This window comes from Anoplolepis gracilipes, chromosome 2, assembly GCF_047496725.1.
Source record: "Anoplolepis gracilipes chromosome 2, ASM4749672v1, whole genome shotgun sequence".
Classification (NCBI taxonomy): Eukaryota; Metazoa; Arthropoda; class Insecta; order Hymenoptera; family Formicidae; genus Anoplolepis; species Anoplolepis gracilipes.
The window spans coordinates 4,314,753-4,340,447 of record NC_132971.1 but is presented as its reverse complement, the minus strand read 5'-3'; the positions used below and the strand labels follow the sequence as shown (position 1 = coordinate 4,340,447).

Sequence of the window (25,695 nt, the reverse complement as noted above, 5' to 3'; positions counted from 1 at the left end):
ATTATGGTTATAAGTAAAAGTTGTAGTTGTATTATTATGTATTGTGAATATATATCTTTTTCTCTTTCTTTTAATACCTATTTTTAAATATTTATATAAAATTAAATATTATACACGCATTTTATATTTTACAAAATTATCAAATTATCAAATATAATTTTTTATTCCAAATTATTGTTGATCCTCTTTACACACACCTATTATTCAATTCGTACCGAATTTTGTAAACAACTGAAAGACATCACAGAGTCGGACGATTCGTCCAGCTCAGCGACGCACTACCTGTTTGCAGATTTACCTGCGACATCCGAGGTCGTGACACCTACATGACGGTGCTTACCTCGTTTCGCAAGGTGCGTAAAGGTGTCCGTGAGGGAGCGCGCGTTCCCCCGCACCTGCGGCCACGCTTGCGCGTCGGACTACGCAGCTGGGAATGGTGGTGGCGGATGGCCAGGAGAGAGGGTGCGAGGTAGCCTGCTACGGCCGGGTCGACGTCGACGAGAGCTGTCAGAGCGGCGTCGCGACGCGAGCCATTCGCGTCTTTCGGTCTCGTTGATAGCGCGCGCGCTAGTAGTTCAAATCCGGTACAGGTGTGTTCCACTCGATCGGAAGGGGACCGGGAGAAATCCTCACCTGTTACATTAACGAACGAAGATAAAGCACGACGGACGGCCGTCGTAACCGCGGAGAGGTCCACAAAGGGACATCGCGACGTCGTCGAAGGCGCCACGGCGGCGTAACAGGTACGCGTTATCCATCCATTTTTCTTTCTTTCGTGGTACCCTCGAATTTCTCGAGGTTACGAAATAAAAAAGATAAGCTCGAAGCGCTTCGTATTCCTCATTCGGTAATTCATAATATGATGCTGTTTCCCCATGACGGAATACTGAGTTCCGCGGTGGATTTCCTGTTGCATCGCATTACAGCAACGTTTTGCGCCTTATTGCACATCGATTTATATCGTCGAATAATCGATGATGATCAAATTTAATCGATCGACTCAAATTGACCGTGATGGTCTTAATAAGTATTTGTTATTTTCGTGTCTCGTTGAATTAATTGGTGAAATTCACATACATAGCTATCTTGAGTAGCAATGTAATGGTCGATCGTTTTATCTCTCTGAATGGTCGCAAAAACATTGAAAAAAGTTACTAATAGTTACATATATATAAAATTTCTAACTGTCTCTTTCTCTATTTCTTTTTCGTTTTTTCTTTTTTTTTCTTTTTTTGTGTTCTTTTAATTAGAATTTTAATTGCAATTTTCTTAATTATTGAGAATAATAATTGTCGACAATTCATGTTTAAATTTCTTAAAAGATATAATTTAATAAAAAATATTTTATTTTTATATTTAAAAATTGTTATAAAAAGTTAAGGATATATATTATTTTTCGATGATTAAAATTAATAAAAACTATTAGTTTCTTAAAATTGAACATTGTTTTACTTTAATTGTTATTCAAAATTTAATTATAGCTCGAAATGAAAAGTTTCTCTCGTTTCGTTATTGTTAAATTATTAGAATCCTCTATTATTTTTTGATATAAATGAAATCATCGTAGTTTGAAAAAAAAATGATGTACTCTCATAAAATCATCGGCGACATTTCATAGGACAATCGAATATATACGCTATATTTAACTTGGTATTATTGGAAAGTAAATAACTCACCAACCTCGCTAAATTAATTCTTCTTGAACGAATCGAAAATAAATTTGTTCAAATATTAGTTTATCAGTACTATTTCCAATAATATTTGTAAAAATTTATGACCTTGTAATGAACTCAACGCTTGAAATAATTTAAAGGTATGAAACGCGGAGCTTCTTCGAAAAAAATACAATAAGTCAGATCTAATAAAGTTCACGGATATCTTTATATTTATTAATCATACCATATTTCTATATTTGTAAAATACAGTTTATGTTGAAATATTACCGCTTTGCGGCTTGACGTGATGGTCGAAACAGAATCCGCAATCATGTAATTTTACTGATTGTGAGAAAATGTGTTAATTGCAATAAAATTTTAATATCTCATACGCGTACGCAAAATAATCTGTATTGAAATATCGATGAATAATGACACTATTTTTTTCAAAATACATTGCTTTCGAGGAAAATGGAATTTTTCATTATGAATACTTGGCAGCTTGCCAATAGTGTCACAGATATAAAGTATACAATGCCAGAATTGCTAAGATTAATTTCCACGATAGATTAATTTTTTTTAAGAAAAATTTATATGTATTTTAACATCTCGCAAAAAATTTTAATTATTTCAATAATGTAATATAATGCATACATAATGCATATATAACTGTATGATATAATTATATAATAGCAATATAATATAATACAAATACTTTTAGAATATTTGATTTTATAATGATACAATTGATTTTTCTTACAATAATGAATTTTTGTTATTAAAATTGAAAATAATTTTTGGATCACTTGATATATGAAAATTATTTACATATGCAATTAATTGATTGATTTTATACGCAAATGTAATAAAAATACATGGTTTTTAAAAATTTATGATTGATATAGAAAAAGAAAAAGAAGAGTTATATTCTCTCTCTCTCTCTCTCTCTCTCTCTTTGATATTTCAGAAAAATACTATGTTTGTAAAGAGCATCGTAGCTCTCTAATAGGCTAATAAAGATCTAGAATAGCTCTTTAAAAAATACGTTTCCATGGGATACCGGTTTTCGAATGAATGCATGCCAAGGTTTTCTATAAGGGGGGAGGGAGGTCCTTTTACTAATTATAAGTCCTTCTCCAAGGACTTTAATAGCGTGAAATACTTGCGCTTTTTCACGATTATTCAGCAGCGCAGATGAGTATTCGATGCGAGAGCACTCAAGTAATAATAGCTATTTGAACGATGATAATTCTTATTGAGGCAAAAATGAATATCGATTGTTCTGAGAAAAGAGCATTCAGATTATCCGATCTTGTGAAAAAACGCGTTAAACGCGAATAGTATCTATAATTATCTGTAGATATATATATATATATATATATATATATATATAATATAAATGTATATATGTGTCGATATATTTTTAATAGTGTGACTATATTTTTTCTGTGCAATTGACGAATAAAGTAAAAGTTTAATAAATTGACTTCTGTAAATTAATATACATATTATTATAACCACACAAAAATTTAAATTATGTGATGTAACTTTTTGATATTTTCATATATGTGCAGAATGTGATTTAATATTATATTTAAAAAGAAAATATGTTTGCTTTATTAATTTATTTTCCAATCTGGTTGGTCAACGACGTAGTCAAACGAAATCATACGAATAAATATTTTAATAAATATTTCACTATATGCGAGCAGTAATACAAGATTTATCTCCAATTTATAATTATCGCGAGATAATATTAAATTTTATAGATACTCGTAGCAATAAGAATTTTATTTAAAATTCGTCGTTTTTATTTCACTTTACATTAATGTTTGAAACAATATTATTTAAAATTGCTGTATATTTGTATGAAAAATTATTCTAAGACATATTATATTACTAATAAAGAATGATATGTTGCCTCGCGAGAACTTTGCTTAAGAAAGATTAGTGCCGATCAAGAACGACAGTTGTTCAAACAAAACTTTATACGGATAAAGAGCTCTATTTTTCAGAAACATATAGATCATTCATCATCGTTATCCGTCACTTGAAACTTCGCTCGTCTACGCTGCACTTATTTGTCGTAAACTTTAGTTAAAACTTGCAAGAGATGAGATTTCCCTAGGAAGCTAGTGGCTATACATTTCGCATAAAAAAATATGCCGTTGCCGTGAATTAGGCCACGACTATCGATGACAAAACGTTCTCGCGAAGAAATTGTCACCGTTTAGGAAGCAGATCCTAATCGATTACACGGTAACGATATTAAAAAGCTATTCATGAAGTTTCGATGTCACGCTTTAGTCATGCTAATATTTTCGCTCTTCTCACAAAAGATACCTGCATATTCGCATGAATATTGATATTTCAGCAAACGAATATGAGAGTGATACCGGTTATTAACTTAAAAGAGAAAGAAAGAGAAAGAAAGAGAGGCAGAGACACAGAGATAGAGAATTCCGCAATATTTATGGTAATCATAATCGCCATCCACGGCGAGTGAATTCTCTGAATCGACAACGAGTACCTTGCAACTAAACCATATGGGCCGCAAACTTGGGAGCGTCGCCATTTCATAAATGCCTTCCATATTACATAATTTGTATTTACACCACCCATTAATACGAACCATAAGGTAGATCAATGTGATGCGAATAATTTTTCTTATCTCGCTAAACAACGAAAAAGCTCATGAAAGTATTTTCATATAAAATTTAACTGTTACATAGATTTTGTTTTTACAGATTTTATATGAATCTATAAAATTTATATGTCATCTTTAATATTATTGTATCATGCATAAACTCTAAAATAAGAACAGGTTTTTATTTCTTCTAATTTTTATCACTTTATTCGATATAATATAATAAGTGATTACATGATTTTTTTAATTAATATTCTTTTAGGTTTTTTTTAATTAATATTCTTTCAAAGGGCATCTATTTTCCTCTTGTTAAAGCAGTTAATACAAATTTAAATAAAAATTGTTCGTAAAAGATTCGTGTTTCCAGATTCGTTTTACATTCTTTTCTGAAAATTTCAGTAGAACAAATCAACGCATATTCAACCAAACCTATACTCATTGTCAGCTATCCGATGCTTGTCCGATTTATCGTTCCTCTACATTATTTTTAAAACAATTTTAAATGTATAATGTTTTTTTCATACAGTATTGTTATCTGTGCTTGCATTTTCTCTATCTTTATGTAAGAGCATCGACTTTTGTCAATTTAGAATGTCTGAAAATAACTTTATACCACACATCGTCGTCGAGCAAGTTGTTGTTGCTCAAAGTCCGTGTGACAGCTGCATATCGAATTTCTGTTTCGAGTATTCAACAAGTACCTCGTGAGAGACGGTCAGGCGAATCGAGCCGACGCGACGCATCGATGAACACTGAAAATTTCGAGTGCCGCATCGAGTCGAGTCCTTAGCCAACACGCGCGCGTACCGGACATGCCGTAACTTAATTGCCCTCGAATGTACAACGGGAATCATAAACATATAAAATATCATTTAAAATAGCAAATAGTTTCGCGAAAAGAAAATTAAATCTAGTAATTCGAGAAGCATTACGTCGCGCAAAATTATAATCGATAAAAGTTATTCGTTAAATTTTAAAATTACTTTTGTTTAATTTAAAAACAAAAATAAGAAAATAATAAAATTAAAGGGAAAAAAACAAATGTACACACACAAGCGAGTTTTTTTTAACTACATGGTACGTACATTTAATTTTTATTCTTTCGATAAAATTGAGGGTATGAGAGAAAAAATTGCACGTTTCTATATCGACTCTTTACGTGGAACTATACACGCTTCTTTGATATAATATATAAAGAATTTAATAATAATAAAGATTGATAATACGTGAGGTTATCTCCATATTATACTTTATCCACCGTATAAACCGTGATATTCACTGGTGAAATGTGATATCGAGCACAAAAAATAAATTCTTAACGAGGTCCTTTTCTTGAGGGAGTGTCCAATACGATTAAACGAAGTATACGAGCTACGATGTCACCTACATTTTAAAGAACGCATGCCTCAACGTCCGAAAGAAACTGGTGCAGGAAAGAATACGTGAGCGGAGTATTTTATGCGCTAACTAGACTGAGATTTCATATTTTTGCCGTCACGTTGGACATTGTACCTTTTACATAATCAAAAATTCACCAGAATTTTACTTGATTACGACATATTATATTACCATATAATAAATTCATCTCTTTTCCTCGCAACACAATATAGTTTATAAAAGAACGTGTGCAAAGATATATTTTATATCTATATACGTCTAGAAAAGTATAATCTTTGTAATTTTTTTGTTTTTTCCACTGGCAATTCTATTTAGAAGATTATAAAATCATAGTTATGAATATAATATATTTTCAGAATTCATAACTATAATTTTATAATCTTTTGAATAGAAATATAATATATTCTCAGAATTCATAACTATAATCTAATACTCCTTTCTTGTCATGTGCCTTTTAGCGCAGATTGTGCAGACTTCAATTGCGCTCGTCAAACAAACAATTAACTGGAAAACTAATTATGGATCATCTTTGTCACAGTTTAATGCTTTAATGTCAAATTTTATCAAAAGACGTACAATTGGCTTAACTTACGCTGAAGATAATTTTTCGAAGATAAAGAGTTCTCGTTCGTGTCGTCAATTAGAGAGTACCATTTGCGGCAAATGAGCATGGCTCAGCCAAGGGTAGTTCTCGACAAAAAGGCCGTAACCAATTAATGTCAGCATTATACCTTCTCGATGGGAAGATACAGCTGACAATGAGAGCAGAAAAATAAACAAAGAAGAAAGATGTACAGATATAACAGAAATAATATTTTGTCAGGAAAAACAGTCGAAATAGAATGTATCTCTTATAAAAATTAAATAATTTAAAACGAATTGGAAGATTAAGAATGATGATTCATTTCTGTAAAGATTTAAGAGTTCAATTTTTTCTTTTATACAATCTTATGTACGATTTTAGAAGTTTGACAGATCTATTTTATTATATTTACTAATAAATATAATATGTGAGAGACGCTGCAATATTGAAACAAATATTTTTGAAACAATATTATATATAATTTTTTTTACGAACAAGAAGTAAACATTATCATTCAAATGCCACATATAAAACGTGCTTTTTAACTCGCGAAATAGCTTGCGAAAATGTGAAATAACCAACATTCTAACAGGTATGCGCAATCTCAAGAACGTAAACTTCTACGCGAAAGAATGTCGTCAAAGATGTCAGCCCCGAGTCTGAGAGAAACAGAGAAAGAGAGAGAGAGAGAGAACAAAGAGAGAAGAGAGAGAGAGTGCTTTTACGCTCAATTAATCCCTTCGCTGTAATTGCAACTCGCTCTCGTTATTCCCGCGAAATTAAATTCCACATCTTAGCGCGCGTCAGCATCCTTCTCGAACATTAAGTCCGGTGAGTCGATTGCTTATATTTCGAGACGGCTCGTTAATCATGCCGCAGTTATTTAAGTCGACGAAAGTTTCGTCACGGTGCTCCTCTTTAGCGGATGCATCTCGGCGACAACGATGCCGAACATGACGAAGTTATACTAATCCCCTTTTAGAAGTTATCTCACGAGACGCCTTTTAAAGGAAATTAACATTGCATCGAGCCGGTCTTTTTCTCACTTGACTTGATAAATATTTTTCTATTTTAAATCGAGAAAAAAATATTTTTTGAAAATAAATTATCTTTTAAATTACATAATTCCTCTCTAAATTCAGAATCATATTGATAACTCAAAAGACTACAGATGTGAATCTTAAAATTTCCAAAAAAGAAGAATCTGGACTTAATAATAATATCCTAATTGAACATTGTATTACTTTGTTATAAAACGAAAGAAAGATGGAAAAATGTCCGTGTGAGATAAATTTAGTCATCCACTCGCGGCGACAAATGCGCTTATTGAAACTTAGCTTTATTTTAAACAGTTTTTCCGAAACACCTCGTTTCCCGAAATAATGCTCGTCTCGCGTCTCCCTTCTCTATTCTGGATACTCGGCTGTAATAGATAAACCTCGAAATTACGGTGAACGTTCCGCTAATGAGGATTCCGTATACGGCACGTATCCCTCTAACGATTTCATCTTATACATGCAACACGAACGCGAGTGTTAATTCAGTTTAGTAAACCAACACTTGTGAACACCTAACGACAGTGTTGCCCTTTAATTATTTCTCGGCCGTTATCGGTCCATGAGCCTTCATTATTGAATCAACTTCCGCAATTTATCTGAATATCGATTATAATATTTGCGTAGAGTCAAAAACGTAGAGTTTAAATATTTTAACAATGGGGGGGGGGTAATAATAAAGTTTCTCGGAGCAATTAGAAATAATTTTTAGTTTTTCTTTTATCTAGATATTATAATCAATATTTTATATCGAATTCTATCTTTTTTAATTCTTCAATGATCAAATTTTTCATTCATTTCTTAACAATTTTCTTTACATCTCTAAAGGTAAATTTTTAGCTTTTAGCTATATCTTTTTTATTAATAGGTAAAAATATATCACGCGCAAATGTTGGATTGTATCTTGGTATCAGAAAATTAAAGCATGTAGAGAACTATCATCAATATTGCACGAATATATGTGTGCGTGTGTGTATGTCAAAGGTGAATATGTGATATTGCAAACGCCCACAATTTCCTATAGGAAATCTTTCTGCAAGAATCTAAAGATCTACTGACAGTGAGATAAAATAAAACGTAGACTTGATGATTTTTATCGTTTAGTACACAAGTGCGTATGAAAGCAGCAACAGGTTCCTTTACAGCCTTCGAAAGTATATGTTGCATTAGCATTCTCGTATTCTCAACAGATTTTATCGAGATATTTTTATCCAAATATATGCCCACACGTAGATTCGACTTTTACAAAATAATCCATTAATACAAGAATTTTTCTGTATCTATAAAAAGTATTTCTATTGTTCGTAAATTAAATTTAACGTATCTCATGAAAATTTGAATCTTTATGAGAGAATCAGAACTTTTAATTAATAAAGATTTAATATTTTAAGAAAATGGAAAGTGATTACAGGAGGGAAGAAAGAAATCTAAAAAAATTACAATCGTGCGGGAGGAAAAGAATGTAAGGCATTGTGTAACATACATATGTAAGGAAAGAAAAGAAGACTGCACTAAAAGAAGATCAGACTTTTCTTTAAATAAATAGAAATCGAAGTTTCTCTTTTGTGCGGAGAGGATCTAAAATGCTGAACACCCCGTAGGTCTGATAACGATATTGCATCTTATTTGTCTTTGTACCGTAGAGTATTCGAAGCACATTCGATGCGGAACTTCGAGTGCGAACTCGTAACGAACTTGCTGCCCGAGTTAGAAGCGCATCGCGGTTCGTATTCTCGCGGCTGAGAAATGCGCGGACAGCGAAGAGAGATGCAACGTGTGTGTTTGACGTTCCGATGTGTAAAGGAATGTCAGAATGTAGCCCGAGCCTTCGTGCGCTATCTGCATTGCTGCCTATCATCTTTGTGCTCCACTGGCGTGCGCGAACGCGTTGTTCGTCTTGTCTTGAGAGAGAAACTGCGATTCTAATGAATCGATGCTACTCGCTTGTAAGTGTAAACGATTCAACAAAGAACACGATCGACGAATTCTCAATGGTGTCAAACTAGTCTGAATACGTTAGATGCGTTGAATTTTATTTGCGCGATGTTGATCGGTTTTTTTAATACATATTTTTATTCAGATTCTAAAAAAAAAACATTAATTAATTCTCAAATTGCAATAATTCTATCAATTATTATTTAAATTATTTTTAATAATAGAAAATTATATAGATATATGTGTATTTATAGATTTTATATATAGTAAACATACTAAATATAATTTTATAACATACAATTTGAAAATTATTGAACTATAGAAATTATAGGCTATAAATTAGACAAAAAAAGACTTGCCGCTACATTAAGGAATTATTTTACATTAATACAATAGCAGATTCTTTAGTTATTTTAGAGACACTTTTTCCTGGAAACAAAAATGTCGAAAGAAGTTATTATTTGGTGCAAATTTTTAATTTTTTCCATCGTATATCTTTGTGATTAAAGCTCAAATTAGGCTCAATAAGTCTATTAAGATGTAATAAAATTCCGCTTGAAATTAACTAAAAAATATACAATAGTTTTGTTAATCTTTCAACTTCACAAAGTTTAGTTTTGCTCTTCTTTTTAAATTGCTTATAACTCGGAAATTATTAATACCTTGACATTTTTGTTAAAGAAAAATTGTTTTTAAATTGGCCAAAGAATCTTTTATCAGTAAAAAGACGTTCGACAGTTTTGAGATACTCTTATAATAAACACACATACACACCCGTAAAAAAAATTAACGAGACAACAATTTTTTGACGAAAAAATTTTCAAACTTTGAAGTGCTGTAACTTTGCGAGAAATCATCCTACTGAAACGAACAAAAAACCAAACTCAAGTTTGAAATGTCTTTTTCATCCCAGGCTAAAATTTTGGAGCTGAATTCAAGATGCAAAACGGCATGCAAGAAGAAATCATATCTGATATTTAGTCTTACTACTTGAAATCTAATACTTTAAGCTTCAAAATACTTTTTTTTTCATTCCTGTACGATGATCCGTTCGCCTAATATGGCCTATTAAAGTTTAAAAAGAGTTTTTTTTGTTTAAAGTGGAATAACTTAGCAAGAAAAAATGGTAAGACGAAAAATAAAAAACGGAATTAAAGCTAAAGAAACACCTTTTTACTTGAAATTAGTTTGATAAGCCAGAAAAAAATCACCTCACTCGATGCGATGCATTAAAGTTGAGATTTTCATTTCCTTATTTGCCTTATTCCGCTTCAAAGTCATATAACTTTAAAATTAATAAATGTGTCGTCATAAGCCTAAGAGCATCTCAAAGTAAACATTCCAAACTTTAATTTAGTTTTTTGCTTGTTTCAGTAGGATAATTTCTCGCAAAGTTACAGCACTTCAAAGTTTGGCAATTTTTTCGTCAAAAAATTGCTGTTCCGTTAATTTTTTTGAGAAGTGTATATCGTTAGCTAATTACATTTCAACAATATTCAGTACGCAATTTCTCAAAGTTGACGCATTAATCGCAGATTATAGTTATTTCTGTTTTCAAAGACAGAATGAAAGCTTTTTACCTGCTACTCCGCGTCACTTAACTATCTCATTTTGATCTCCCCTACTGTCATTACTTTGGTTTCTGGGGACTTACTTTTGCGATTCATATTTCATTTCTCACGTACATTTGTGAACGGACGCGGTTCACTCGGCACGCACAAAGGACGCAAATAACTGTTTTTAGCAGGCGGGTCGATCTCTTGACTTCAACGCAAGCGAACGGCGGAAAGAAATGGATTCTTCCAGATGAAATGAGTCGAGGGACTTTATTTCGGAAAGGACGTAAAGAAGGGAAATGCGACAGATGTTTTAGGCCTCTATTACATCAATCCACTTCGGCCATGAGGTATCCTTTTAGGAGCCACGTAACGGAGATGCTCGATACGTCCAACTCTAATATGCTCACGATGGGTGATCGATTTTGATGAATAGGTGCGCTTGATAACCGTAGCGGACGTGCATCCTAAAACCATAAACCATAACGTACTTCTCTTATCTCGCTGCACGTGATAATCGCTTACAGTTATTTCCTTGATATTGTAGAGCGTAATTTCGTTAATTTTCTTTATTCGTATTGCGATAATTATTATTAGCTAGAAGCTAAAGCATTAAATGACAATGTAAAGATAAATTGCCTATTTTCCCCGCACGCAATAATCATTTAGAATTGTATTAATGTTGCTTAGCGGTAAATTGTATCTAATTTATTAACTCCAAATTATTAAATTCCAATCGCTAGTACTCAATTAATAGCAGGTAATGTAAGTAGAACGACCACAACCAAATGGTCGTTTTAAACCAAAACGTCGTTTTAATATTAAATAAAGATATTATTGGCTAGTTTGGTCGTTCTACTTACATTACCTGCTATTAATTTATTAACGCTGCGCGCTTGTATTATGCATGCTAATATTTTATCATCAAAAGAGAGTAACATAGAATTAGATAATATAAAGCTATATTGTGATTCGAGCACGCGATCGTTATATAACATTTATATTAATATTTCATATAATTTCAATTAATAGTAATTTAATTCATACCCCAGATGGAATATTTTTTTTTTGTTTTTATAGTTGAAGATCAAAAAATTTATTAATTTTAACTTTTCTTTTGATCTCCTAAACATTATTCTGTAGTAATACTTTAATACTCGTATATATAATAATAAACATATAATGATTATTCTTGTCAATTTTATCTTTCGAAATTCTTATTGTAAACATATAATTACTACATATTATATTATGTACATATACATATATAGTTATTAAACAATCACATATTTTAATGTTTTTAAAAATGTCTTTAGCTTTTAGAACAAATATCATTTTTTCAAATTCCTTTCAGTAATTTAATCGATTGTTGAATGTTCGAATATCACAACGATAAATTACTCGATATTACCGCTGCAAATGATTCAAATGCACTCGTGTTGAACTGAATAAAATAAAAAGATTGTAGACTCTTTTCTTGATCATGACATTTGTTTTTCAAGAAAGTTTTTTCGCTACCTTAATGCGACGCACAATCTCTTATTGAGAACAACGAGAAAATTTCGCGCGCGAGAAGATTCTTTCGTCGCATCTGCTCTAATACGACGACCGCAATTACACGCTTGGAGGTTGCACCCGGAGATGTTGTATTATAAGATATAAGCTATTGCGAGACGCGACATGGGGGAAAGCGAAAGCTCTTCGAGAGCTTCGTCGCGTATTCCGCCTTAGGCGAAACTGTGGAAGAGAGAGATATACAGGGTGTCCGAAATCTATTTTACAGTTTTTTTGAAGTTTAATCTTCGATATTAAATATCTTGTTACCATAGCTTTTAGAAGATTAAGATTTCTAGTAAAGCGAAATTTGTTTAAAAATTTTAAACGACGAAAATAATGTTTCATAAAATGCACGTGGATTCAAAAGTTTAGCCTGCAACAGGCCATGTAATTAAATTTGGAGTAAAAGTTTCGATGTTAAATATATCGCTAACCTAACTTAGTTTCGAATTGAGATTTTATTATAAAAAATGCAAAGTTTATTTAAAAATTTTGAACAAGAAAAATAATGTTTTATTATATGTAGGTACGGTTCATAAGAGTTGTGACAAGTCATTGGTTTTATTTTTTAATTGATTTAAAACTATTGATTTTAATTTTATTTTAAATTCATATTTCACAAATAAGACAAAAAGCCGGTGAAAGAATGGTAAATACGGAACACCCTATATAATGCGAAATAACAATTTTCCTCGCTGAGTTATACGCGGTCAGGAGCTCGTTATCTCGCATTTCTACCACATTAAATTGTGTTACGCCAGAAATGTTCTTAATGATTAATAAACAAGCATCTGATTTCATATACGGTCAAAGACCGATTAATTTGGAAAAAGTATCGAGGCTAAGTTGCATGAGAAGAAGTTCTGAGGAGACACGGGTCTTAAAAGTGTAATATCATGAGTTTTTTAACGACGTGTACTTACACGCACGAAGAGATCACTGAATTAAATTAAATTAATTAAATTAATGAAACAATAAAATCGTAAGACACGAAGAAACGCTTTTAATCAAATTGAATTACAGTTCACTGGAAAAAGAAAGTTTTAAAAGAAAATAACACTTTTGAGATTAGTTTACGTGAAATGTAATCCAGCTGCTGTACCATTAATCTATTTTTCAATTATTTTACAAAAGGGAAAATTTTTAAATTCTACAATAGAGATGATTATATGTGTGAAAATAAATAATACCGATATACATACATATATACTTTTCATTGGAATTTTTTTTTACTCATATATGGTAAAAAATTTTATACATATGTTAAATTTAACACATTTCTCGTGTCTCAATTTATCCACTCTAATTTTAATGTTAATTGAACAGAAGTCAAATATGTAAACAAATAACACAAATAATATGTAAAAAATTAAAACAAAAATGTGAATTAGTGTAAGATTTACTTGTTATTGTGTTGTTTTAACTCTTAGAAACGGTTTCAACAAAAAACAAAATGTTTTTTTACCATGTACCGGATCGTGCCAACATTTTTCTCAACAATTCATATCAAACTTTTTTTTTTGCGCTGCACCGGTATTCGCATTCTTTCGGATCAAGTAGTTGTTAATCAGTGAATTTTTTTGCCACGACCGGCAACCTCGTCGCTTCTGAAATCCGAGATTAAATTCTACTCGATATCGAAGCCAGGTCTACGTGTTCCCAATTCGCCGACCGTACATGGATAACGTCTTACTTAGTCGTTCTGTCGGCTGTTGCCGTCAGGACAAATTTCCATGCATTTGGTTAACAAAATTGGATCGCGGCAAACCGAGCAACTGCTCACAATACAGTTGGTTTCTTGCATATAAAATTATATATCTATGTATTTCGTTATCCGTTTCCTTTTATCAACATTATCGTTGCTTATGACATTGTTATATATCATTGTATAATTATTTATTAATGATCTATTAATTAATCTATTATGACTATACTATAAAAATATTATATTTGTATAACTAGATGCAACGTATATCATATTTAAAGAAAATTATACTTTTTTAAAAATTCTTAAGATTTATTTAAATTAGACATACACACATCTTTTTAAAATAATATAACATAATTTAAAATAAATTTTATTTTACTTTGTCAATAATGTCAAACTTAGTCAGACACATGACTTATGTCTAACTATATCGAGGGATTATATTATATGTATATTCTTCTCAGATATTAATTCAGATTAATACACAGTTAATTAATACTTAATTAGCTATAATTTTGCTTCGATTTGTGTAAATACTTTTACGAATATTTACGAGTAATGCGGGTCATGTAATCTAATTAGTGAACGCTGTAATAGGATATATATTAATGCGAAGACTTGTCTAATATGGATGGAGTGTACATGTTATTATTTAAACGCATTACAGAATGTAAATTCACGTGATGTGGAAGGATGGCATTAAGGGAGAAGGGAAGAGGGAATTGATATGTCATCGATATTTGTGAATTGACCGTAAATCATAATGCTTAAACGGATCATAACATATCTGATGAGAATAACAAGCAGTATGCGTAACGTAAACGCGTTATCTCGATTCGATTAAAGATTTAACGTGTTACCTCATAAATCATCCCGTCGTAAGAGAAAAACGTGCGTATATATTTTTCAGGAACAATCGATACAACGTCATGCGCACACTGTGTACGACGAAATATTATATAAAGCATACTGAGTGCCAAATTCTAGATAGAACGCGCGATAAAGAGAGAAAGAGAGAGAGAGAAAGAGAGACCCTTTGTGAATAATTTAAGAGAAAATGAAAAGTTTTCTTCTCTCTCAATTATTCTTCGTGTCTTAGTTTATAAAATATAGATAGAATATCATAAAACTGTCGTGATTGAAATTACATTTGTAACTATTGTAAAATATTAATTTGTTAAACAAAATATTTTTAATTATTAAAAAAAATAAAATAAAAAGTACATATATGTATTTAATTCCTAAGGGGCACAAATAATTTTTATTTAAAGTTTCTTTTTGTCTCACAGCATCTATATTAATGTAGCTTTTATGCTAAAAGTTTCTTAAAATTCTTTTCAAATACGATGTATTTTATATCAAAATGTTAATTTAGACCACTTACATGCAATTCCATGGAAATGTCTGAATTTGCGAACATACCACAGACACTTCGTATGCAATCCTTTGCTCAAATATCCCTAGATCAGATATCTATTGCGAAAGCTGGATTTCCCAGGGTGACTCACGTGCCATTGGAAAGACAAACTTGCATCGTCGAACGAAAAGGCGACAGAAATAGTTCTTGAGGATTACTTTCGCAAGTTTGTGTATGTATGCGTGAATACGAAATGTTTATACATGCACAATCGAAGATACTGAATGTATCTCAAGAATGGGGTGCACTATCTGCATTGTTTGGATTCTCGAATCGAAGTGTGAGAGATATTTGTCGCTGGAAAACTCCAATTGGCAAAGAAAGTAATAAAAAATTTTAATTTTTTTTTTAATGAGATAAAAATTGTTTTAAATGTGTAAGACACCAGTGTAAAATAATCTGTATGACCGATAACAAATAAAAGATTTAATTAATGTTATGTAATTTCTAATATCAATATTTGTAATAATAATCAAATCTTTTTTATCTGTTAAGAATAAGAATTTCGAAACGCTAAAAGTTTTATTTTTTTATTTTTTTTATTAAAACATTAATTTCATAAAAACGGAAAGTCACAAAAAATTTCAATATTTTATTTTTCGTTAAATTAGTCTTTAAAAAATTAAGCCATTATTTTATTATGTGGCTTATTTAGAATTATAAAATAAAAATAAAATTCATTTGAAAAAGACATTGATAAAACGATGATGAAAATCATTTATATTGACTTTTATCACAACTTTGATATCCTTACAATGTTGTATATAATACAGGTAGTTGAAGATTGCGGGTTTTCTTATTGCGTCGTTGTTATATAATTATGACAAAGTACCTTTTGGGACAGGTCATATTACGTGTACCGCGTTTACTTAAGGTATAACAAGTTGGTTGCGATCAAAATAATAAGGAATTAACATTAATTAATATCGGAACATCATGTAATTCATTATATTGTTATATTCTGACTTATTTGTGTAATAATCATGATAAACGTACAATTATATAAAACTTTTTTATTCTTTAAGAGAAGGGAAATTTTATAAATGATATAATTATAATAATAACAATATGGGAAATATTATTAATACATTATTATTATTATTATATTATTCTTTAATATGTGATTATTAATAATATGGTTATTATTAATATATAATTAATATGATTATTAACAATAACAATTGATTATATTTACAATATCAACATCACCAAGGAAAGTCGCTTTAGCAAATCCCCTGGTACTTTAACCCTACAATTCGCAGCTGTGCTTCGTTAGCAGATTTTAATTTTCGCGAGCCTTCTTTCGAAAATTCGATTTTGTTGTTTCGGCGTGCGAATATCCTCTGCGTTCGTATGGTTGTTTATATCTCTGATGGACGCGATCGGGCAAGAGACGAAAGGAAGAACCGAGAGTAACGAGAGTGTAAAATGAAATTGGTGCGCTGATTGCACATAGCGAGCGAAATATCAAAATCGATCGATAACCAATTCATCGAATGAGCCGAATCGAGTGAGCCGCGTTACGAAACTCTTGACATTTATGATACGCGTTCCATTTAAAATAGTTTTTAAATTTTTAACATTCAAAAACGGCATATTTTTGCAAAAAGTTTATTAACATACATTTTCATTTTTTTAGACACGCCTTACTAAACTACAAAAACAAGAAGTATTTTGCAAGTCTAATTTTATTAGGCCTATAATACGAGTCACTTTTGCGTGATTTGCAGCTATTAAAAATCAAGAAGGGACAAAAAAATTATATATATATATATATATATATATATATATATATATATAGATGATAAAAGCAGATTAAAATATTTCGTTAATTAGTCATAAGCACATTTGTTGATGGGGCACGAAATATTCTGAATATCATGAAAATGCCTATCGCGTTACATGTCGTGAAAAGGATGAAATCACTTGAAACAGCGAATGATCTACGATTCAAAAGATTGTATCACAAAGTTAAGCAACACAATGAATCGTATCGCTATTATGTACTGGTCGATGAAAGACCGGTAATAAGCGATAATGCGAGCGCGGACAATGTGTAAGCGAGATAGCTAACAACTGACTGAACAAAATAAAGACGCGGTCTGACGAGCAGCGTCAGATGAAAATGATCGTGAGAGAGAAACCGGAGAGTATAGAACAATCGATCGATCAATTCGCCACGTTCTATCGAGCGAGCAAACATCCTTAATATTGTAAGAACTTTACAATATTAACTGCAGTAAAGAGAAAAATATAATAAATACTGTTTTAAATTTTATTTTATTGTCATTCTAATTTATTTATTATTTGAGCTATAATATGTTCGAATAAAATATAAACCAGTAAAAAAAAGACAATAAGAATAGCAGTGTAGATATAGTAAAAATATTATTTTGTATACATATACACACATATATGTGTTGATATATATTAATGGTTTTTACAATTTTTTTTTATATTTTCTTTATGTAGTTTTGTTCATATTTTCTTTTATAAAATAGTAAAAGTGGATTATGCGCATGCTATATAAAGTATAGTTACAATTCTATTAATTAAATGTATGTACAGTATATTTATATATTATGTCAATAAAAAGCAGATTTTTTCTGTAAAATTTTAATGATATAGTTTTGACGATATCAGTTTGATATTTTCTCATTTCTTAGAAATTATTATATAATTAAAACTGACTCTAATCTGATCCCAATCCCAATCCCAATCTAAAAGAATCAATTTCGAATTTTTATTTTCTGGATACAAGTTTCGGTTCGAAAAAAAATTGAAACAATGAGGATAACGAATTGAAATCTCAAAGAAAAATGGAAGTCGTTCTCTTTGTTTTCGTACACGACTGATCGAACATTATCGTAGATGATCGAATTTATTCCCGCCCATTGTGTAGATGGGTGGTGCACTGATATAGGAAAAGCTGAGACAAACAAAAGTATCAAACAAACCAACTTTGGAGAGAGAGAGAGAAAGAGATAAACGAGCCGATGCGATAACGATAAATCGGAGCTTACTTGAGTTATCGAACGCAGTGGAAAGAGCGGAGAAAACGTTTTCATCTATATGTCTGAAGATATGAAAAAGTCTTTCTTTCTCTCTGAGGACATAAGAATTGAATCTAATTATAAATTAGTTTACACAATATCTTTATACTTTATATTTTATATTTTATACTTTTATAGTTTTATTTTTATTTAACATTTTTTATTAAATATTATTTATATATTATTCAAATTTGAAATATATATAAAAAGCGAATTTTTTAATTCAAGCTTGTTACATATTTTACAAAAGTCTTTATTTTTAAATTACATTGTATAGCATATTATTTTAAGACAAAACTTCTTCTAACAGCTGATGAATGACGTTCTATCCAAGATCTGAATAATCTTTAAAATTCACGTAATTAATCTAGAAGTCGTTAATTCGGATCCTCAGGAAATGAAATTGATGAGATAAAATTTCTCCGAGAGTGGGTAAAAATATAGATTAAACGATAACCAATTTATGGGAGTCTCTCGTTAACCATTCACATAAAAGTAGCGTTGATACGTCATGAAGAAATATCAATGTCGAAAGTGAAGAATTAATAGCTCCTTTTCACGTTATTCACGTTTCTCGGTTATCCGATCGATAAACCAATGTCCATTTTTTTTTATATTTGTCGAATAGAGAGATGAAACTTGAATCTCAAATTAGAAACTGTCGCATGTTGACGCACCGGATCATGAAAGTTCGACGCTACGAATTTTCAATACACATCACCTGTTACTTCCAATTAAAATACAACAATAAATTGCACTATTTTGTTCCACGTTTTTAAAATTTAGATAAATTAGCAGACAAAAATAATAAAATAATAAAAATAATAAAAAATAAAATATTAAATCAATAAGACGAATATTAATCAAATAAAACAAAATATTCTGTAAGTAATTATAGTGAATCATTATTATCTAACTTAAAAATAATTTAACCTAAATATCTATATCTAGATTTGTTTTTTCTTAACTACAATACTGGTGGCACAAAAGTTTACATTTTAATGTACTTCACAAGTCTATATTCCGTTAAATGCAAATGGCGTCATAAAGGAGGATCACATTTTTTTATTATGTATATTATGCAAGAAACAATCAATCTAAAGATGTTAGGGATTTAATGTAATTATGATGACGAAATTGAAGCTGGAAGCAATAAAATGTTTAACCTTTACAAACTTCGACAATAATCCATGCAAAATTGTCGTCTTATTTGGAGATGCGGTTGGGGTCGCGGTCAAACAACCGATCGTCTCGTCGGTTTGTTTCACTTGCACAGCCTTCAGGGCATAATACTGTGTAGTTTATTATTGTGCATCGCACAACAAGGTGCAGTAAAACTGTAACTAACCAACGGGTCAAGGTTCGCTCCCGCATCTCGCTTTCACAGTGTTTAAATATATAATATATATGATACGCGCGAGAGCACATTTTCTACGTCTCGATTCGTGATAACGGACGACATCCGCAACAAAAACGTGTCATAAACCAGCTGATAACAGTCGTAAAAAACTATGTAGCAGAAAGAGACATTTTGGTCTTGTGAGATTTTGTGACTTTATTAGAATTTTTTTTTTTATGTATATATATATATATATATATGCAAATGTGCAATGCGAATGTAAGAATTACAATGAGATATTTATAATTCTTGCTGATCATTCTTTCTCTCCTCTTTTCCTCGGTTAATTTTTTCTACGAAATAAAATTCATGTAATATTGCAATTTATATTTTTTTCTTTGTTTTTTTTTATCATAAAAATCACATCAAAGTATTGTTGCAGAGTTGTGAATGGAAATTGTAACCTTACCTCTGTAATTTTTTCCTTCAGTATTTAATTAAAGAAAAATCTAATTTAACCTATTGAATTATTAATTATTGAATAAAATAAAGTAGATATTTTAATGTAACCATACTATATAATGTACGAAGATATTGTGTCTAGACCATCCTCTATATAGCTGTGTTCACGTGTCACGTACAACGTGTTACAAATTTAATGCAACGAATTTTCGGTGGAGGACATATTCCGACAGAGATATAAACGACATTCTCGACTTGGAGCGCGTTAAATGTTAATTGCCGTTACGTAGCGTTGCTAATTGTAACGTCACTGAAACACAACACGATGTGAATAGGAGATCACATCGCGATCTAAAGCTTCAAATATTCGAAATGACGTTCTCGCAGGATTGATTTAGAAGTAGAAGGTTTGGAATAGTTATTACTCACCGTGCGAGGAATTGCATTTGTGGTGATATCGAAGCAATTAAAAGTTATTAAAGCCGTGGGAATGTGGCCAATCGACGATTCCAAGTATAAAATCCGTACAGCATAGATATCCGAAGGATATTTTTGAATGGATATGTATTTTTCCCGATAGATATAATTTTTATATTTAATAGTTTTAATAATAATCTTACATAAAAAAAAATTATAAAACGCTATTATATATATATATATATATATATATATATATATATATATATATATACACTACGTAACAAAATTAAAGGGCCATTTTCTTCCATATAAAAATAATTTTTAATATAATTTTTTTTCGTCAACATATTTATTATTAAAGCAAAATCGAGCTATTTTGAACGCTTATAACTAGTGAAAAAATAATCGTACAATAATCATTAAAAGAGCAATTTAAAGAGAAAAGTTAGCATTTTAAAATGCTCCTATTGTTTTTTCAATTATTATTAATTTTTAAAGCGTACTTGTTACTAATTTTCAAGTAGTTGAAACTTTTTTAAAAATAATCAGAATAAGATCAACAAAAATGCGGTTCAAAACTTGGAATTTCTAGTTTTAGAATCTTTAAATATATTTCAAATCTTTCTATTTGTTACAAAATTACATTGTAAGAAAGCGACGTTCGTTAGTTGAACAAGTTTTTCAAAAGTTTATCCAAAAATACCGAATAAAAAAAAGTTACTAGCACGATTTTATTAATTGGGTGTTAAAAAACAGAGTTTTAGCTTTACTTTTTTTTTTAACGAATGTTCTATGATTTTTTTCGTCGAGATATTCATTATTAAAGCACAATCGAGCTGTTCACTTTGAACGCTTATAACTAGTGAAAAAACCAATCGTATAATAATCATTAATTTAAGTTTTTTAAATGTACAGAAAAAAAACTTAACACTTTGGACTTTTGTACGAGTAACTGGAATTCTTTTTACTTGTAAATGTTGTAGAGTTCATGAAAATTTTAGTGTTTTTTTGTTAACTTTCATTGACTTAAATAAAAAAAGATAAAAATGCAATTTTTACTTGATTTTTAAGTAACAAGTACGCTTTAAAAATTAATGATAATAAAAAAAAACGATAGGAGCATTTTAAAGTGCTAACTTTTCTCTTTAAATTGCTCTTTCAATGATTATTGTACGATCATTTTTTTCACTAGTTATAAAAAAAAAGTGAATAGCTCGATTTTGCTTTGATAATGAATATCTTGATGAAAAAAATCATAGAACGTTCGTTAAAAAAGAAAGTAAAGCTCAAACTCTGTTCTTTAACACCCAATTAATGAAATCGTGCTAGGATTTTTTTTTAATTCGGTATTCTCTTGGACAAACTTTTGAAAAACTTGTTCAACCTACGGACATCGCTTTTTTACGATGTAATTTTGCAACGAATAGAAAGAATAGAAATTCACTTAAAAATTCTAAAACTAGAAACTTCAAGCTTTGAAACGCTTTTTTATTGATCTTATTCCGATTATTTTTGAGGAAGTTCCAACTACTTGCAATTTGGCTTTTTTTTATATGGAAAAAAGTGGTGCCCTTTAATTTTTTTTGCATAATGTATACATATCGAGTAAGGCGTTATAATAATATAATAATAAAGATCGAATAAAGTTGAATTAATTTTCAAACCTATGGCGAAATCGAATATTGCACGTGGAAAGGCAGTTTTCGTTTAATTCTATTACAAGCAATTACGCTGCTCGTCAAATCGATCTTATGGCATATCGATATGGAAAACTGTTCCGATAATGAGAAAAATGACGAAATTAATAACCGCAATCGATTTTGTTATAAAATTTTGATAAGATAATTCTGACTCGCCGTGTAAATTATAGCGCATCTGTCGAGAGTTCGAACTAATCCGCAGTCTGAGGTTGTTCGTATCGCCTAGCTGGCGATGTTGACGTATCATTGCGGCGTAGGAGGCATGTCGAGTATGCAAACAGGATTAAGACGTACTTTGGATCGCGGGCGCCATGGTGGTCGGGTATAGTAGGAGGACATTGATGGTTCCACGCATCCCTTTCGCCCCCATTGTCTGCCCTTTAGGCTCTCTACTGCCTATATTACGTTTACCCATTCCATCTATCGTGTCTTGTTGCCGTGAAATGAACGGTGAACCCGAATCGCGCGTCTTCCGATAATCGAATTTCCATGTAACGAGACGTATCGTCGACGTGTGCTGCTGTTGACGCATATTCGCGAACGCGCAGCTTTAGATTTGAAAAATATCACATCCACACGACTGTGTCAGAAATTCTACCTTTAATTTTAACGACAACATTAACTGATCTGGAATAAATTTTTCTGCAACTAAAATGTCGAAGCAGGAAAAATTATTGAATGAAATAAATTATCGAAGATGTAAAAGTTTTTTATGTGCAAGTCAAACTTGAATAATATACGTCTCATTTACATTATTAATTTACATTTTTTTCTCTGAACGATTGATTTTACTTTTTCAAGAGATTTTAGTTCAACATATAATTTATACAAAATACACAATCTCGATTTTTACTTGATGGACTTTATCACTGAAACTTTGGTTACCGTCAAATATTTGTCGTAATATTTGAGCGCAATATCCCAAGGTATACAGGTATGCGAAACGTAACGCTCCGAGGCTTTATACGAACGTGGCACAACGACAGAATGAAAATCCCTCGAGCGAAAGGTAAACGCGCATTGGGTTTCGAGGAACATATCTGCTTCTTGTCCGCCTGCGGTCAAGTTTGTGCCCAACCGGAAGTTCCGTCGATACAAGCGTCGAATAATGTGCTGAGGAAGCGACTTTCCTCCGGCCATTTGCCACACAGAGCGACGTGTCCCTAAGGGAGGATATCATGCTCTGAAAACGTGACCAAAGCTTAATATTTTATGATAACGCATTTCTTTTATCCAAACTTTACATATTCATATATAATATAATCATATTAATATATTTTATAAAATAATACGAATCAATTGATACGAAAATATTGATTTTTTATTATATTAACTATATTTTTATCATATTTAACTATATTCTATAAAAGTATGCAAATAAGGGAAGAAATAATATAGTAAACAAAATTTGAAAAAATACGTTATTGATAATATATATAGGTAGATTTTTAAATTAATAACCATGACTATATTTCACATATTTCATAAAAATATATATGAATTAAAAAAGAAAAAGGGGAAAGAAGTTTTACTCATCGATGGTCCTAGACTCGTCGATGTGACAAAGGGTGACAAAAAGTTCGCGGAATTATTCCACGTCACCACAGGACGCATATTAACTCCATCTTTTTCATTCTGCTCATCCTCTGGATGTCAAAAGAAAAAGGTGACGGCTGATCGTTGGGGCGTAATGCTTTCTAAGACGGTGAGGTACGTCAGTCCTACTCTTCTCTCTCAAAGCAGCCGCAGTCGTCGCTATTTCCGCGCCGGGTCGACAATTTGCATGAGATTTGCATGAGATCCTTCGACCTTCACCCTTTTCGACATCTTTAATGGTTGGCATATAATGAAATATGAATAAAAATAACGCGCGCTGAATAAAGCGAAGCAATGAGTAAAAAGCCATCTGTAAGAATGTGGCTGATTTTGATTTTACAGCGAAAAGATGCGCTGAGAATGAGTGCGGAGATTTAAAGCTAAAGCAAAATTTATATTAGAATTTAAAGTAGTATTGCTCGCTAAGAAAAAATTTCTGACCTACTATAGAAGAGTATGCTATAAAGTTAATATAATCAATATCTTTGTATTTTGAATGCTTTAAATTTATCTTTATTGATTTTGTAGTATAAAATTATACTGTTAGTGTTAGCTATAAACTCAAGTTATAAGTGCATTGCGTTGTATATAAAATATCGCCAAAGAGGAATAAACGCAAATACTTCGTCGCTAAAACCGAGATATAATTCTAGATGAAAAATGTTGTATCGATTTTATTGATATCACCATGTATTCGCTCTAACATTACCTCATACGTTCACATAAGTTTTCATAAAAGAAAGTTTCGGAAAGAAAAATACGACACCATATAACTTACCAACCATATATCGAGCTATCGCCTTTACGAGCGCTCGGCGAATTTTACGCAAAGAATACGTGGCGGCAAACAAAGAAGACTGGCCGCGTAAGTATTGCTTCGAGAGCTCGTATAAATATTTCGAGTAAATTCTCTTCAAATATTACAAGAGACCAAGAAACGACGGACCGTAATGGTTCTCGACACAGTAAAATCCACTTTATATCGACTTTTAATCAAAACAATTAAGGGGAGAGTTTCGTCTTAAGTTGTCTCGACGAGACGCGCCGTTTGACCCTTTCAACGCTACAGCAATTTCGCAAAACGGATAAGTTCGAGATTTATGCAAAAACATAAATGTAGCTAGGAGAGATACACCGATGCATTTATTGTTTTATTGTTGAGATAAATAAAAAATAAAAGTTCGTAGAATTTGTCTGCTGTATATTTCTATAGAAAATTCGCATTACGTGCATAACTTGGGTTATATATTTACGAGAAAGAATATTTATATACCTGTTGGAAATTTTTGAAGATTTTTTTATTCGAACGCTCAAATATTTCTACGTGATATTATTTGCCCGCTTCTTATTGCGACAATTTCAATCATCTTTTTCGTTCCTTTCAATGTGAATCTTTACTATTTGCGCAACAAGAAGATAATACATTATTAACACATCGTGTATAGACTTGTGTGTATTTGGCCGATTATGTATCGATTTAGCAGGATATTACACAATACAATATTCGCGCTATATAAAGAAAGTCTTAAATTCGACGAAACGATGAGCGAGCTCCTTTCGCGAGCGGATTTTTGTTCTTCCTTTCGATGTTCAGTTTCACCAATCGAATATAGG

The 25,695-nt window shown here is 31.2% G+C and overlaps 1 protein-coding gene across 1 annotated transcript in view; it reads left to right on the top strand.

Moving 5' to 3' along the window:
• Positions 1 to 522: 522 nt before the first annotated feature.
• LOC140676354 (uncharacterized) overlaps positions 523 to 25,695 on the top strand; it is a 71,448-nt gene continuing 46,275 nt past the window's right edge. Inside the window, exon 1 of the mRNA XM_072911318.1 lies at positions 523 to 743. The gene's annotated coding sequence lies outside the window, so the exon portion shown is untranslated. The remainder of the gene's footprint in view (positions 744 to 25,695) is intronic.